The sequence below is a fragment of the Periplaneta americana genome, chromosome 9, assembly GCF_040183065.1.
Source record: "Periplaneta americana isolate PAMFEO1 chromosome 9, P.americana_PAMFEO1_priV1, whole genome shotgun sequence".
Taxonomy (NCBI): domain Eukaryota; kingdom Metazoa; phylum Arthropoda; class Insecta; order Blattodea; family Blattidae; genus Periplaneta; species Periplaneta americana.
This window is the reverse complement of record NC_091125.1, coordinates 134,419,587-134,433,096: the sequence shown is the minus strand read 5'-3', so window position 1 is coordinate 134,433,096 and position 13,510 is coordinate 134,419,587. Positions and strand designations below refer to the sequence as shown.

Here is a 13,510-nt window from a genome sequence, read left to right as displayed (position 1 = left end):
TGGCATGCAACTCATTCCATTTCGAGGGTTAGCGCAATAAATCTCATTAGGTCGCAGTGCTGGGCCCCCCTCAGTTAAATTCCATTCCATTCGATTCCACACTCAATAAATCCTTTAATACTATAGAAATGTGTCTTACAATTAGCCATTCATGTATAATTCGCTTAAAATTTCTGTCCGGCAGATTTCTAAGTGATGCAGGCAACTTATTAAAAAATTTAATTCCATTAATAAAACATGTATTCAAACTTGAACTGAGCCTACAATATGGTATATGGACATTTGAATTACTCTTGTATTGTTTGGATGTATTTGTGATCTTATTTTATAATCATGTACATTATTGTGAGTACAAATTAAAGGTGAATATATAAATAAATTATACATTGTCATAATTTTAGTTTTAATAAATAAAAATCTACAAGTCTCTCTTTAATTTCTGTTCAACATTATTCTAAGTGCCTTCTTTTGATGTAGTAATGTTTTTGCAACATCTGTGGCATGCCCCATATATATATATATATATATATATTATTGGGTTATTTTACGACGCTGTATCAACATCTAGGTTATTTAGCGTCTGAATGAAATGAAGGTGATAATGCCGGTGAAATGAGTCCGGAGTCCAGCACCGAAAGTTACCCAGCATTTGCTTGAATATATATATATATATATATATATATATATTCCATAATTTATGACACTGTAAATAGCGTCGCAACAGCTGACAAGAGAAAAAATAAGCATTAAATTTTGTCGCTTTTTTCACATGGCAAAGTGTATTTTAAAGAATTTTTTGTTTTTTAATTCACTGATTTTCCACTGCATTAAAACCATTCTATCCCCTTAAAATTTTATGTTGACTGAAATAAGCGAATTAAACTTTTTAAATGAAATTCAGAATAGTTTTGTTGGCTTTTTATTAGATAAGATGTTCCAGTCTGGTTTTTAAGTCAGTATAAATAATTATATTAGAAACCTTTACCATCTTTAATCTCATTTCTTCAGGTCTTCCTAGAATTTCCTGCTACGGCTTCAGCTTGCAGTATTCGACGTAGACAACCAACGTGGGTTTTCCTCTCTTGTAAGTTCTAACAGTTATTTCTGTATTTCTTTCATTGCTCATTGTGATAAAGTTACAATCGGAACTGTTACTGTTTTGTTTTCTTTTCGATTTGAAACGTTTGTGATTTATTTTGTACGTGGTGAACAAGACTTTGCCGTAACGGCGCACGAATATGTTTATTTCAGCGAGTACACCAACACAGGGAATATATTCTTTTTAAAATTGAGTGCATGGGACAAAAAATAATATTTGTAGTTATACGTTTCTAGCGTTTGCTTTTGTGAATAGAAATACTTCTCCTCAATTGGATAGCGAGGTTGTATTCAGTTTATATTATCGACATATTTCTTCAGCGTTGATCATTTGTTTCTAATTATAGTATATCTTTATCTCTTATTGACAAATAAATTCACTCGATCTTCATTTATTTAATAATTTTGTCCATTGATTCGTTCGTTCGTGCATTCATTCATTGTTGTCTGATTCATGAACTCATTCAGTCACAAATTTATAAATTAATGTAGCCATTCTCGCACACGATTATTAATTTTTCCTCAATAAGTCATTTTTCAATGATTGACACATTAATGGATTGATTCGTTTATTGATTCAGACACTAGTTCTTTGGTTGATTTAATAATTCACCTATAGCCATCCTCACACACGATATGTTATTTATTATGTCTTTAAGTCTTTCATTCATTTTCCTGTTCACTGATTTATATACTGACCCATTCACACACTCACTCTATAATTTTATTAATCCATTCATTCTTAGACACAATAATCCATTTACTCTCATTCATTCATTTTTACGTTAATTCGCTTAATACGTTCATTGACTCATTCTTTCAATAATGTATTCATTTAGTCATACTTATATACAGTAAATAATTTATTATTTCGTTCAAATTGTTTATTCATTTATTAATTCCTTGATTTATTCACAGACTCTCTCATTTACTAATTCTGTGATTCATCCAAACATTCTCTCACAAAATAAAATATAATTTATTCTTCCAATATTTATTCCTTCGTTCGTCCATCCATCCATCCATCCATCCATCCATCCATCCATCCATCCATCCATCCATCCATCCATCCATCCATCCATCCATCCATCCGCAGATTCCTTATCTGCTCCGACTCTTTAAGCGCCATTGAGTCCCTGCAGCGTCTGAATTCTGATGATCCGCTTGTGTTGAGAACCCAGGAACTTTTCCACACTCTCCTAACCTCTGATTATGAGATTGGAGTAGTGTGAACTCCGGGTCATGTTGGCATTCCTGGAAACGAGGCAGCGGATGCTGCAGCCAGGGAAGGTACTATAAATGGATCTGAGGTGTATTGGCGTGAGAGGTGGCAAGATATTAGAAATTACTTGAAACATACGTTATGGTGGCAATGGGAAGGCGAATGGTCTGCACAAGAGGGAAATAAATTACGAATAATAAAGAATACTGTTTGCGTTTGGGATTCGTCCACAAGAGCGTCACGACACGAAGAAGTTTTACTCACCCGGTTGAGGATTGGCCACTGTCATCTGACGCATGGCCATCTCCTACGTGGCGAACCTCAGCCGGAGTGTGATCTATGCCATGTTCCACTGAACGTGGAACATTTTTTATTACAGTGTAGAAAATATGACCGTGTCCGTCGGCAGTATGGAATTCGGCCGACTCTACGTGACGCTCTTAGAAATGATTTTAATTGTACAAGTGCATTTCCGAGATTTTTATCGAATACAGGACTTGACAAGGTGATGTAGTTTTTTAATGACCCGTTTTACTTATCCTCCGGACTCTTTACATCCGGACGTTACATTTTTTAGTATATGATTTTAACAAACTTGATATTCGGACCTTTTACATCCGTGCATTTTATAAATGCGCCAGACAATTTGTTTCTGGTGGCATTTGTTTTATTATTTTGTTGTTTCTTTTTAAATACTACTTAGGGTCTGAGAACTTCTCACTTTTATGGTTCTTATGCTTTACCTTGTTGAAACTGCATTTGTTTGCCACGTTTTAACCGTGACAACGCTTTTTAGTTCTTTTAAGTATTCTTGTTATTGTATTGTGTTTGTGTTTAGTGAAAGATTTTAGATAAGGGCGCAAATAGCCATAGTAGCTGACGCGCCCTTTTTAAACCCCACTAACTCCATCCATCCATCCATCCATCCATCCATCCATCCATCCGTCCACCCATCCATCAATCTATCCATCCATCTTTTTTATTATGGAAGAGGGCTTGAAGGCCTGCACTGCAGCCTGAGGCTTATTGTGCTTACATCCTTGAATGGAAATGATTGTTTAAGTCCATAGGACCGCGTTGCTGTAGGTATCGTGATTCACTATTTGGCGTCGTGTATCGATTCAGCAGCTCATCATCCAGTTCCAAAGGAGTCCGCTAACCACTGAGACGTTTGTAGTTTCCACAAGTTAATGCCATTTGTATGCAAGTCGCGGCCCTACATCCTGCTGCATCGTCGGTCGACCTGAATATATTGAAAGATAAATGAAAATGAAATCAGTGAAGACGAAATGAGTCCGTGGTCCGCCGAAAGTTAGCCAGCAATCCTGCTTCAATTGATTGAGTGGGGATAAATCTCGGAAAAACCGCAACCAAGTAACTTGTCCTAATCAGGATTTGAACCCAGGCCTGCTCGTTCCACAATCAGACATATTACTCCACAGTGGTGGACGACCATTGCCTTTGTTATGCAGTAAATCTCTCAAGTTATTTATTTATTTATTAAAACACTCACTCACTAACTACATTCATTCAAACATAATTAATTAACTATTTAGTATTTTATCCTCATATTTATTAATTCATTCCCAGAAACTATAATTTATTTACCCTTTCATTCCCTAATTCATTCTCACATAATGTAATTTATTTAACCTTTCTTCTTTTATTTATTAATTTATTTCTATAGCCGTACATGATAATTAGTTTATCCTCTCGTTCACTAGTTTTTTGATTCATTAAGTCTCTAATTTTCTCAATAATTATTTCACTTTTTAATCTATTTGTTACCTCAATTTATACGCTTATTCACTCTTTAATTCGCCACAGTTTCACTTTATAATCCATTAATATTTTAAATATTTATTCATTGAGTGACTCACTCAATGACTTCGTTACTCGCTAACACATACACCTACATACACATTGATTCAATGATTTATTCACTCAGTCACTTCGTAATTCAGTTACTAATTCATTCACCAATTAATTAAAAAATCTCACTCACTCGGTAAATCTGTAATTCTGGTACACGTATATCTTTTTAATAAATTATTTAGTAACACTGTATAATATACTGCAATGTTACCAATGGTTATAGTATCAATGGATTTGGTGATAGAGAGGGATGGTTTTTGGCGAAATGAATCCGAGGACTTTCCACGTGATTAGTTGACATTGGTATTACAGTTGGGGAAAACCTTGCACAAAATCCAACCGGGTAATCAGACCAAACGTGTTTCCAACCCGCGCCTGGTCAGAACTTGGATTGGCAAGCAAACGCTTTATCACTTGAGCTACACTGGTGACTAAAAAATTTTTGTAATTCACTGACTAATTTGTTAGTTCAGTGATTCATTAAGTCACTGACTTACTCACTGAGTCAGTAATATATTTACAGATTCGGTGACTCATTTGATAATAGTACAGGGTATCTGGGAAAAAAACAAGTGAAAATAAAAGAAATTATATCTCAGAGACTCTTATGTTTATCGACTCGATGTTTACACGTTTACAAAAGAGAAACTCAAATAATTTTATCGGATACACTTGGAGTGAGCTATGCACATGCGCATACCTTTGCGAAATAAGAAACAAATAAATTGGGGTAGGCTGTATCGGAAATAACCTCAAGTTTTATCGTGAATATGTCGCTGGTAGAATTGCTGTTAAGATAAACATCAGTAGTGACAATCAACAGTTCTTGTTTCCAAATACTCTGAATATATTCGCTATGCTGAAACTCCTGGGAGTAGCCATCTTGTATGTACTGAGAATAAACATCTCGGTTTCTGTAGTAACTATTGTATTCTATCATTTACTAACCCTTACTTATACGCCATCTCCTATTTGCTCTGCATATACCTCGATGTTGTAAGTTTTCTCTCTTTAGTTAGCTTCATTCGCGAATTTTTGCGATTTAACTAATCGACTGCTTCTTGTTGTTCAATTTAGATTGCAGCCTAGTTCGTTTCTAATCGTTTGAAACCGCTGCGAACGTTCTATCACTTCGCATTCTCGAGTTACACTGCCTAGACTACCGCGCAACTAGACTTCGAACCTCAAATTTTCCCCTCCCGTGTATCGTTAGATGACGTCACCCGCTCCAATGCAAGGACACGTTGAATACATTGATCGCAGTTTATTTTATTGGAACTTGAAGTTTAGAAATATATAGTAGAGGAATATGTCCTGAAGTTTAGAAATTATAGGCGCGACGAAACTCGACTGAAAATGTGTCAGTCGGCGTTCTGGGATGGCACAATAGTACTGGACCGAATTTACTGTATGGACGTATTCATAACAAAAATGTTCTTCTTACATCGCTATTGTTGATTTTGTTATATAAGTCTTGCGTTCATTGCAATTTAATCTTGTTTTCATCGAAATTTAGTCATGCTTTAATTACATTTTAATCTTGTTTTCTTTACAATTTAATATTGTTTTCTTTGCAATTTAATCTTGCTTTCATCGCAATTTAATCTTGTTTTGATTGCAATTTTATCTCGCTTTCATTGCAATTTAATTTTGCTTTCATCGCAATTTAATTTCGTTTTCTTTGCAATTATTTAATCTTCATCTGAGGATGTGAACCTTACGTGTACAGGAGAAAGCTGTGTGCGTTTTGTAGTTGGCTGATATACAGTCGTTCAATTGGAACGAGGCAAAACTCCTCTGACACGCGACAGCATCCTATACTGGGACAAACAACTTCGGGAGATACTCGTAGGTAGTATTCTATAGTTACTTGCTTACTTATTTACTGGCTTTTAAGGAACCCGGAGGTTCATTGCCGCCCTCACATAAGCCTGCCATTGGTCCCTATCCTGAGCAAGATTAATCCATTCCCTATCATCATACCTTACCTCCCTCAAATTGATTTTAATATTATCTTCCCATCTACGTCTCAGCCTCCCTAAAGGTCTTTTTCCTCCTGCCTCCCAACTAACACTCTATATGCATTTCTGGATTTGCCCATACGTGCTACATGCCCTGCCCATCTCAAACGTCTGAGGTAGTATTCTATGCCAAAACAAAAAAGAAAATCCTGGCATGGTAACTGAATAGCAGCGTAATAACCCGAAAGCGAATATCTGGTGCTGCCTAATGAGGAGGACCGTCATTGGAACTTTTTTCTGCTAAGATACCACAGTTATACTGCTGGTAAGGTTTATCTTGTCTCAGTAGCAATAAAACCAAGTCCCTTCAAATGAGGGTGGAGATTATAGGAGGGTTGTAAATTTTTAGGATTCCTTTCAAAATCTTGTTATTGTACAGGCTACCGGAACTCAGTTTCTTGAAAGACAAATTCAGTGACGGAACTATACAGTACGAAGAGAGATATTTTGTTACTTTATTTTAATAATATGAGGAGGAGCGTTTTTGCAAAAGTCGATAGATGCAGGAATCAAGATTTTACAGAAATTACACTAAGTGACAGGATCTATCGAGTTTTGAAAAAAAACCTGGAAGGTTTGGTAGTCTCTACATACGGTACGAATCAAGTTTTGGTAAATCTGATTTCATAGATCGATTCCGGAGGTAGAAAACATACGATATCCATATGTAACTCACTATCGAAAATTTCTGCATCTATCGACTTTTGCAAAAACGCTCCTCTTGTGCACAAATGTGCAATTACGAGAAATGTGTCAGTGTTCCCTACGGTTCACTAGTGTATTCCCTGAGTGATTTGATTCTGTTTCGACACTCGTTGAAATGATATCTTGCACACGCTTTATCGCAGAGCTTACACACGCATTCCGGTGATGGTTCGTAGTGTTCAGCTCTCCTGCATAGCTTGTGGTGGAAACCGTGCACTGCCAACCTTGTTATCGCGCTGCGTAGCTGGATATTTGGACCTGTCCAGTTCCGGTTAATCATCGCATCGGTGGAGTAGAAATCGAGCCATATTTCGTCTCTCTTTTCTTGTCTGATCCTTCTCAGCTGCGTTTCATGACTAGTAGATGGGAGTGTGAGCCTTCTTCGTAAATCTTCAATCAGGAACGTCTCACGGGCCAGCTCGTAAGCTAGCCTGGAGGGGGAAAATTTTGAAATCCCTAGTGCGGCCTTTAGGTATCTTGCTTGTTACTTTATTTTGCGCTACAGAATGTATCAACTAGTCCCTTCCGCCACTGGCATCGCTTCACTCCCCCCATCTCAATAAAAGCACAGACGAGGTAAGACATATCTCCTTTCTCTCTCTTTTAACAGTGAGACAAGATTCATCACACAGACTTTAAAAGTTCTCATGTGTTCATATTCAAGGTGTGATGTTATATTACTTATAGCTATCTGTGAGTAATAATGACGTCCTTCATTTTATATTGCAATTATCTGTGAAAATCAGTGGCGATTTCTCTTAAGGAGCACAGGAGCAGTGCACCACCTCTTCAAATAACACACGTTTTTAAAGTTATATCAATGAGCTGCAGTAGACTATGTGAGCGACATAATTCTTTATTATAATAGTATGTAAAAATAACACTGCACGTGTACTGGTCTTGTTGACGCCTGGGACTTACGTTTACCGCTCGACACTTGCGGCACACTGTTCCATTGGAGCATGCGCAGTAGTACTGTTTCACTGGCAGGCTTTGGAGCATGGTAGGGAGCCAGTACAGTGTGCGTAGGAGGGGTTAGGAGCACTTTCAGATGTGTTCTCGAGCTGTCTGCAGTAGCTGCTGGCCCGTTCTATCATACATATTGCAATGAATAGTGTGCAAAATCTTTTAAATATGTAATTTTCTGTAAGAACTTAACACGAAAAGATAAAAATAAAGAAGCTGGGTAGACGTACACAGGAATTAAAATTATAGAGAAGTGACAAGAAAATTCAACATTCGGACTTAGGAAAAATACAATATGTGGTTGCGATATAAAAGACGCTGTATTTTGTTTTCCTTGCCTATTGTTCGGCGGCGAACATTGACAAAAACAAGTAGGCTACGTGTTATGAATTTAATTTATTTTTCTGTTTGAATTTAGGACTGTGCGTAGTAACTAAATAATTTTGATTATCGTTCTGTAGGTATGATTGATTTCAAGCACATGAATGAAAGAAATAAAAACACGATTCTTCAGCTGCACACTCAACAATAATGTTAAATTAGCAATTTTGAGTCAAACATACAGATACAGTTGGATTCAATGAGACTGTCGAACTTCACAATGATAAAGTTACTAAGAACAGATATGTGCATGCGGTTTTGTGGAGCTTCTGAGTTGGCTTTAAGAGGTCACGAAGACGAAACTCATCTTTAACCGCTAGTATTTTTCTTGGCCTCGTCAATTTTAGTTCTGAATTAGACGCACTCTTAAGGAACATTTGGAAAGAGGAACAGTGTTTAAAAGCACATCAAACACTATACAGAACGAATCCTTCAAGCCATTTTGATGTATGCCATGATGAGATTTCAAAGAAATAAAGAATGCTGCTGACTTTTTAGCAGTTAAGGCTGATGAGACGACAGACGTATCGAATGTTTGTGAACGTGTGAACTGTGTTATAAAACGTAATATAGCGAAAACAATATTATTTGCGGTGTGCTGCATAGAAATTGAATACTTTACTTTGCTATTACTGGACCTACATAGGAAACTGATTAACTGCAATTTCTTGACTAACAAAATTATGTAAATCTATACCTATATAACATATATTAATAGTTATGTCGTAGTTAGTACCAATAATAATAATAATAATAATAATAATAATAATAATAATCTTCTTCTTCTTCTTGTTCACTTCATGGTATGGGCAATTGCCCGTTCCGGCTTCAAAGGTCGCTCCATCTTTTCATCGGTCGTCCCTGATCTCTTCGTCCTTTTGGTTTATAATTTATTGCTTTCTTGGGAAGTCTGTAGTCGTCCATTCTCTCTACATGTAATTTCCAATCTTGTCTGTAATTGTCTATTTTATCATTAAGTGGGTATACTCCTAGTTCCTGCCTAATATCTTCATTTCTAAATCTATCCAATCTCGTGCATCCTTTTACTTTTCGCAAGAATCTCATCTCTGCCGCTTGTATTTTACTAACTTCAGGTTTTGTTGTAACCCAACTTTCACTTCCATATAAAAGAGTAGGGACTGCCATTACATTGTAGAATTTCATTTTTGTTTCCTTTCTGCTTTTATTCTTCAAAGTTCTATTAATTTTGCCACATACTGTTTGGAATGATTGTAATTTTATTTTTATATCATTATCCTTTTTGTAACTCACATCACATCCCAGGTACTTAAAATTTGTCACTTGTTCCACTGCCTTACTATCTATTTCAATCTTAGATCTTACAGTATTTTTGCGTTGGAATGCCATTACTTTTGTTTTTGTGTTTGATATGTTAAAGTTATGCTTCTGGCATATTTTATTCAGTTCATATACTGCTTTTTGTAGTTTTGTTTCAGTATCTTGTATTACAATCATATCATCGGCAAATACCAGAATATTAATTTTTATTCCTCTATCAATTAAAATTCCAGGATCCACTAAAATTTTCCATTGTCGAACAATTTCGTCAGCATAAATATTAAACAGTGTCGGTGATAAACTACACCCTTGTCTTAAGCCTATATTTGTTTCAATTTCTCGAGTTAAATGTTTTCCAGTATTTACGGTAATTCTTGAGGCATTATATAAACTCTTAATCATTCTGATAATGTGCTGTGGGTAGCCTTCAGATTGTAATATTTGAAATAGTTTTGGCCTGTCGACTTTATCAAATGCTTTCACAATATCTATAAAAGCCATGTGTGTTTCTAAATTGAACTCTCGGCGCTTTTCTATTATTTGCTTCACTGTGAATACATTATCAGTGCACGACCTTCCCTTTCTGAATCCGCTCTGTTCTTCCAGTATCAGAACGTCAGATAAGATTTGCAGTCTTTTATTTATTATTCTTGTGAGAATTTTATAACCTACATTCATAAGAGTTATTCCTCTATAGTTTTCACATTTATTTCTATCCCCTTTTTTAAAAACTGGAATTGAATCGGTCATTGCAGAAAGGGGATAAGTCATGAAAAGCGCGAAAATGAGTTAAGAGTGTCATTGCTTTCTCCAGACCTAGACACATATTTCCATACAGAAATGGGACAAATTTGCTCATTCTCAACGCAAAGCAGAGTACCATAAGCAGCACAGTCATTGCAGAAAGGGGACAAGTCAGCGACTTACCTTCTTTCTGCACTGACTGACAACGTGACGCAACTGAGTGCCGCGAATCTAATAAGTTACGCGCCCATCAGCTGATAAGGAAAATACCAGATAAGCTAGAAGTAGTAAGTGACCCAGGGGAAGAAAACTGTGTTATTAGTGGTAAACGTAAACACAATGAAATTAACTACAGCAGAAATGTAAATAAGAAAAATAAATTAAAGGCACTGGAACGTCAATTCCATTGGGAACTCTGTAGCAACCCGTACCACAGGAGAACAATGTGGGTAAGAAACTACTCATTGTTTGTTTAGACGCAACTTTGGGTCATCAATTTTCAACATTCACAATTTCAAAGACCATACGGCGCACTTCTATTCCTATCATGAAAGTATAGGCCACAAATCTTCAAATGAAGTGTGTTCCTTCTGAACTACATTGAAAGTAATGTCCCTTCTTCAGTCAAGGAATTGTATCTTTTCTCTGATAACTGTGGAGGGCAAAATAAAAATCATACCTTAATTCGATTGTTGCTTGCACTGACCCAAATGGGGAGATTTAACAAAATCATTCATTATTTTCCACAACGAGGCCATTCATTTCTTCCCTGTGACAGCAACTTTGGTGTAGTGAAGCGCAAACTAAGTAAGACAGACAGGGTATATGTGCCAGAACAATACAATACCTTGATCCACCAGGCAAACACAAACAACAGATTTTCTGTAGAATCAGTTACTACTGATGATATTTTGAATTTTAAATACTGGTGGCCAGAGTATTACAAGAAAACCACCTGCTCATTAGACACACTGAGGAAAAAAGGGAAAGATAATATGTTTTCTTCAGCACAATTCAGTGAATTTGTTTACTCTAAAGATGATCCAGGATGTGTGACTGCCAGTTTGTTCATTGGTAGTGAAATGAAGAAACACAGATTCTGTATGAAAAAACTAGGTTCTGGACGCATAGTAATGCCTACACAAAAGCATACAATGGGAAAATTCCCATTAATACGAAAAAAACTTGGAGACGTAACGAAAGTGAGGCAATACATTCCATTCGAACACACTTTCTTTTACGAAGAGATCCTGAACTGGCCACCTTGTGACAAGGAATCTACAAATGACGTGGTTTCCAACGTCTAACAATACACTCTATAACAAATTGAAACAAATGATTTTGTGTAGTACTTTAGTGTATTTTTATTGTGCTCTCCTATATGCAGTTTTAAGTATTAGTTCGAAAGTAGAGTTTTGATTTAAAGCTATGATATAAAATCACATATTGGTACATTTCTGTAGTAGGAATAATGATTAAAATGCAAAAATAATTATGTAAATGGTGATAGTAATGTAGTAATTACACACAAAAACATCGTTATCATTGTAATTATTAACATTTAGTTTGATTTCAAATATTACATTAGCCCAAAATTGTAAATTATATATATTTTTCTTTTATATTTAACAATTCCTTGCAGAAAGGGGATAAGTCATGGTTCGAGTAAACAACTTTAAACAAAAGTTTTTGAGATGTCAGATGTCTAACATGATGTATTATACTTCACTATTCATAAACAAAGTAAGAAAAAATATTTATAATGATTACTCCAGTATTGGAAGAATAAAACAGTTTTTATTGATTATCTCAAAAGTAAGATTTTATGACTTATCCCCTTTCTGCAATGACCGATTCAATTATTAATCCAACGTTCCATTCGTCTGGAATTTCGCATTTTTGCCAGCACATATTATAGAAATGTACTAATCTTAGTTTCAAGATCAGTCCGCCATATTTAAGGAGTTCTGCTGTCATTCCATCCAATCCAGATGCTTTTCTATTTTTGGTTAATAATAGTGCTTGATTTACTTCTTCCAAAGTTATGGGGTCGATAATTATGTTATCATAGTTATTTTCTTCATTTGGCTCTATTTAGTTAATAATAATAATAATAATAATAATAATAATAATAATAATAATAATAGGGTGTAATAATAATAATAATAATATGATAATCATAATCATAATAAATATCTGTGCACCACCAGGATTATTTATCACCACACGCCACTGGTAAAAATCATTTCACTTTGGAATGGTATCTCATTTTCATTTCAGAAAGGTACCTAAATCAACCAAGTGTGAATATTTTTACGCAAAATTACTTCAATACGAACATTTGTCTATACAGGATCTATTTCTCATAATCAGAAAATTATGCAGTAGTTTATTTTTCGTTACTCTACATTCTCAGTTATTGTTGTAGACAGTTTCTTTTTAATTTCCCAGAACTTTGTTTCAAGTGACTTGGATACCTTTCTGCAATGACACATTCAATTCGCGATTCACTTACCGACCCAGTAATTCACTCATTAATAAAGTCCACAATAATCGCATTGATTCTTTAATTCTTTAAGTCACCCTTTCCGTTAACTCTCTCCTTCTCTAATTCACTGCCTGAGTTCGTCGCTGGTTCACCCATAGCCTCTCGCTCAGTAATTCTCTGCCTCCTGCCTAAAACCGCCGGTATTGTTTTCGCTACATTTGTGTTGTTATTACAATGCAGTTCAATACGTTTCGTTCTCTTTCAAGAGCGGCGGCGGGGACCTCCCTCGCATTGTGTACGCGTGCATGTGACATTGTATTTTGAGAGAAAACAGAGCAAATAATTTAAAAACAAATTCCAATTTACTTTGCCTCCGAAAGGAAAACAATTGCGGGCTCAGTTTCAGAGCGGGATCGGGCAGATTATTAACATCTTAGTTGAATACAAATTTATTTGTAGTGCTGTTTCTGAATTCCGAGCTTGTTGCTAGGCCCGGATTAGCGCAATGACAAACGTATCCACATGGAATTTTTATGCTCGTTAAAATATAGTCCACTACAGGATATCGTGTCAGTGGTGTTGTACCTAGATCCCTCACCATCTCTCTCTCTCTCTTTCTTTATGTCTTGCTCTTATTTTCCTCATCGCTAGTCTCATAATTCTCCTGATTTTGTCGTTTTCCTTCTTGTTCCTTGCTTCTTTCACCTTCTT

The 13,510-nt window shown here is 35.8% G+C and overlaps 1 protein-coding gene across 2 annotated transcripts in view; it reads left to right on the top strand.

Moving 5' to 3' along the window:
• Window positions 1-13,510, top strand: part of alpha-Man-IIb (alpha-Mannosidase class II b) — a 1,305,824-nt gene that overhangs the window by 361,218 nt on the left and 931,096 nt on the right. Inside the window, exon 5 of one of the 2 annotated variants that reach the window (XM_069835933.1) lies at window positions 1,009-1,084. The exons of the other annotated variant lie outside the window; for it this stretch is intronic. The gene's annotated coding sequence lies outside the window, so the exon portion shown is untranslated. The remainder of the gene's footprint in view (window positions 1-1,008; window positions 1,085-13,510) is intronic. 2 annotated transcript variants of the gene reach the window in all.